This window comes from Limulus polyphemus, unplaced genomic scaffold, assembly GCF_000517525.1.
Source record: "Limulus polyphemus unplaced genomic scaffold, Limulus_polyphemus-2.1.2 Scaffold2490, whole genome shotgun sequence".
Lineage (NCBI taxonomy): Eukaryota > Metazoa > Arthropoda > Merostomata > Xiphosura > Limulidae > Limulus > Limulus polyphemus.
Genome location: NW_013668100.1, coordinates 126,998 through 132,485, shown reverse-complemented (window position 1 = coordinate 132,485; position 5,488 = coordinate 126,998).

Sequence of the window (5,488 nt, the reverse complement as noted above, 5' to 3'; positions counted from 1 at the left end):
CGAGGTTCGATATCCCCGGTGGACACAGTTCAGGTATTTCTTTATGAAGCTTCGTCTTAAACACAAAACAAAAAACAAACATTAAATTCATATTTTTTTCAGCAGGAATAAACTCGGTATAATAATATATTTGAATCCAGGCCAGATATTATAATTTCAATAGAAAAAATAAACAATAAAGTACTGATTTTTCAGCCAGACTAAATTCGGTATAATGATATATTTGGATCTATGCCAGACTTTATGATTTCTATAGAAAAACAAACAAATACATCAATATTTGCATATATCACTATTAGACTTAATTGAAACAGACGATAAAATTTGACAACGTTTCTGGCCTAGTTTCATAAAGTAGTATCTACATGCCGACATTTGTAAACTACTTGATAAAGGGTGTGTTCCGAACGCTTATACAATTAAATACTTTTTTCCACGAATTTCAGCTTTTTAAACATTTCTCTACAAACATTATTTACACTGGTTCAGGTTGGATATTTTTTTATATTTTATGTTGTTTTTTTTTGTACACAATGTTTCTGAACCTGAAAGTGGTAGGAAATATGAAAAACCAATTTATTCTAAGTCTTAACTAATTCAAGATGTGAAGGTCTTGATTTGTGGCTAATTCCAAGAACTATTCTAAGTGTTTCACAACCGATATTCCAAGGGATAATCTAAGTGTTTCACAACCGATATTCCAAGGGATATTCTAAGTGTTTCACAACCGATATTACAAGGGCTATTCTAAGTGTTTCGCAACCAATTTAAACAGCAACAAAAAGAACTCCATAATTACAGACAGTTTAATAAAAACAGTTTGAGAGTATAACAAAATGATCTACATAGTTATACACAGTTAACTAAAATCAGTCTGGGAGTATAACTTAAAGGGTCTACATGATTACACACAATTTACGAAAAGCAATTTGGATATATACCGAAATGATCTAAATATATACAGACAGTTTACTAAAACAGTTTGCATGTATATCAAAATGATCTTAATGACTACAGAAAGTTTACTAAAACACTTTATATATATACCAAAATCATCTTAATAACTACAAAAAGTTTACTAAAACACTTTACATGTATACCAAAATGGTCTACATAAATACAGACAGTTTAGTAAAAACATTTTACGTGTATACCAAAATGATGTTAATAACTACTGACAGTTTACTAAAAACAATATGGGTGTATATCAGAATTATCTAAATATTTACAGACAGTTTGCTAAAATTGTTAACATGTATACCAAAAAGTTTGGTACTGCTTACTTCAAAACTGTGGGAAGAGTTCGTAGACAAACAAGTTCACAAACACACAATGTTAATTAATATAAGAATCACAAATATCTTAAATTATAGCTTTCGTATTCTGTGAGGGTTTCATATGTTTCACACCGCTATTCTTCAGCTTGTGTGTTACATATGTATATAAAAGTTTGGTTTTTCAGTCCCTATTCACGCAGTAGAAAGGCGAAAAACGTTGTTAATGTTCTAGTTGTATTACAGTTGTAATTAGGCACTGTATCGATAACTTGTGGGTTAGTTACGTAAAAAGTAGCAATTCATTAATGATCGCACTACTGCATAACTAACTCAGATCCACAGCTTTGTTAATAGGATTCTGTGTAAGCTTTCATTTTAACCTATTTTCCAATCTCAATCACTAAAGGCGTTTGTCGTTTAATTTAGAATTCCACACAAACAGCGAAGCTTAAATGACAGCATGGTGTTTTATTTAAATTCACCTCTTCTTTTGTCCAACATAAATTAACTAATTTATCTTCATTTTATTCTTCAAATGTTTGTCTGATGTCTATTTTCTTTTCATTTGTTTCACTTTCTGCTCAGTGAAAAACAAAAATACATATCATTGTCTCTCCTGTCACGATTCTTTACTTTGCTGTAACAAATCCCCTGTTCGTCCACATTTTTTCTTTACATAGTCCACAATTTTCTTTCCATCTATGAGCTCCAGTTACATGTTAGATGATTATTATTATTCAATCAAGAATAATTATCTCCTATCAAGGAAGGTTTAATTTTTTTTTTGTCTATTTGAAAAAATGTTGGAAATTGCATGATCATTTTGGGAAATCATTTGTTGCTATTATTTTCAGTGTTTGTTTTTGTTTAACATAAGTATACTTGTTAATAAAAAAATACAAAATATATATATTTGTAAAATCTTGAAATCTTAAAGCTCAAGTTTGTTTCAAAACAAAAATCATATTTTAGTTGCAAGGGAACAATATGCTCTGAATTGTTGGGTATGGTCGAAATATATGTTAAAAGCAAATAAGTTATAAGAAAGGATATTTGATCTGGAGAGTTCTTTCCCAAAAGATGAGTAACTTGACCTAACTCTTGCAATCCAGAAAAAAGTAAACCTCGGAGTCAAAGCTAAACATTCCCAAAATTGAAGTTCTATTTCGTGAAGAACGTCGAACGTTTCGTGGTTTTATGTTTTATGGAACAACATATATAAAGTTAAATAAATTGCCTGTGCCAATATTTGTATTAAAATTCCCCTTCTGGGAAAACTCGTCTTTTCAAAGTAAGTTAGTTGTATCATATAGAACACATGATCGTCATGTTTAAGAGAGCGTCTTATAAAAAAAATAAATAAATAAATTGGAAGACAATAAATCATGAAACTAAAGATTACTGTATATTAGGAAAGAAACATAGATTATGAAACTTTATCAACATCACAAATCAAATAGATCTGTTTAAATTTAGAAGTTCGTTAACCGAAGTATTACAATCAACAAGCAGATTCAGTTAACTATGAATGTTAAACATCCTACGAATACAAATTAATATTTTGTTGTTCTTTGTGTCAATTACAAAACGGACTATTTGCGATTCGTACCCCCGGATTTTTGCGTTATAACTCCGTTAAATTACCGCTGACCTATCGGGTGACATTACGAAAGAGATATTGTATAATTGCTATTAGTTAGTGAAAACGATATATTGTCGTCGTATTTTATAAATAAACTAAATAATATTATATTACATTACAACATGTTATCCTAATGTATTTGACACGTTTTATTGAGACAATGGCTTAAAAAATGTTTTGTTTCTTTGCCACAGGAATATTTGTGGACGAAACTTTGAATTGTGTAATACAAGTTTGGCCGATAAGTGTCATTTCTTGGTGTCATTACTTAAACTGTGAGTTTTGAAAAATATATTAAGCCGAACGTATCTTAATATTTTACCCGTCGCTTTACCCTTGTTGCTCAAAAGTCAAGCCCATTTATAAGATTGCTGCACTAACAGTTTCGAACGTGTTAACAAACTGGGAAAATCACAGATTGACAAAAACATAGATATTTTATGAAATGATGGCAAGCTACTTCATTAGCTCGATTCTATTTTTTGTATGTGATTTACCAATATTTGTCTTTAAAGAATCAAGCTCAGTGCCTTTATTTTGCCACGATGCAGCTATTCCCAGTAGATTGTGAGTATCTTTGCTAATCAGACGGAATCAGAAAGTATTGATCTAACAAAAAGCAACCAAGTTTGATTTCGGAGGTTTAATTTACTCCATCTCAACTAACCTATAAGTTATTTTACAACGTATTCCTTATACAGTGTGGGCCAGGTAGGTGTGGAATTAAGCAATTACTGACAAATTGCGAGTGTTATCACATCGAAGGCCTTTTCATAGAAATTGAAAAACTGCGTAAAAGCACTGTTAATGTGGTATCTTTCGCTATGATTATTTCTATATCTGACAAATATTAACCAATCCAGAAAACGCCCATACTCCTAACACATATTAAATACTTGAAAATAATAAATCGATCATTCAGAATGCATTACAAGTTAGCCCTTTCACTACCACGATTCATTATATATCTTACATTTAGCAATATTTATTTTACATTAGCTGATTCATTATAAATAAGCCCCAAATATTTGGTAATTGGTAAGATACTGATAAGCAACGTGTGAATTTTACATATTTCCCCATTATTTGATTTGCTTGTTTGGAATTAAGCACAAATCTACACAATGGGCTATCTGTGCTCTGCCCACTAGGGGTATCGAAACCCGGTTTCTATCGTTGTAAGTCCGCAGACATACCGCTGTGCCACTGGGGGGGGGGGCATTATTTGAATTCTACTGATTTGTAAGTTAATCACAGCCTTAGTTGAAAGTATTTGAAATTTATATATTAAATGTATAAATCACGCCATAATTGCTTGAAGAAGTATTACTTTGTTACTAGAACAAAGTTATTACTATAATAACTGAATGCTAATATCCTTTTTATCTCTGTTCACTTAGCTCAACATTTTGCAGGCTACAACCATCAGAAGTGTCGCCTTCTCCATCACAATGAATGAATCAAGAAAAACCAAAGCCATCAGAACGACATCTAACGCAGGAAATAATGAAACCTGAGATTTTCTAGATTCTCCAACAAAGACAAAAAGATAACACTAATATTATTAATTTCCAAAATGTCAATGATACAGTTCTTGTCCACACTGAAGTTATTTCATCGTGGGAAAACCTGTTGCAAGCTTCAAACATTTTTCTTTAAATTGCTAAAAGCGCTCTTCAGAATCGAGGTTCAAGTGTCTTCACGACTGTGCCTACGGAAACAGGTTTACACTGAAGAGTGACTTAGAAGTTATCCAGGAGAAAGCACAGAATACGAAGGAACATCAGGACAGTCTGAGCTACAGAGTGGGAGACAGGTTCAACAAATTTCAACTGCTACAGGAGTATATGATAAGATATGCATATTTTGTGAATAAAAAAATGACAAAAGATCAGTGAGTCATTGATCTTTTGTACAGACTTAAGGTCTCAGAACACAGTCAGGCAATATGCCATTGGAAAACCAGAGAGTAATATTCGCTGTTATGTTGCTGCAGAAGAACCATCGTAACTATACGAGATCATAAGAAACGAAAAACAGCAGTACTACAACTGTAGATCCAAAATATGCCACATAACCTGAGAAAAAAAAAAGGGAATGTTTCAGAAATGAGGTCATATCGAACCAAAAAACTGATTTGAAATCAAAAGTTCTCCAATCAATCAAACAGTTCCCCAAAACACATGTACGCGGGAATTTTGAGAATGAATTTGGTCCCCTTATTCGCATCATTCAAGCAGTTCCCCAAAACACATGTACGTAGGAATTTTGAGAATGAATTTGGTCCTCTTATTCGCATCATTCAAGCAGTTCCCCAAAACACATGTACGTAGGAATTTTGAGAATGAATTTGGTCCTCTTATTCGCATCATTCAAGCAGTTCCCCAAAACACATGTACGTAGGAATTTTGAGAATGAATTTGGTCCTCTTATTCACAGCATTCAAGCAGTTCCCCAAAACACATGTACGTAGTAATTTTGAAAATGAATTTGGTCCTCTTATTCGCATCATTCAAGCAGTTTCCCAAAACACATGTATGCAGAAATTTTGAGAATGCATTGGGTCCTC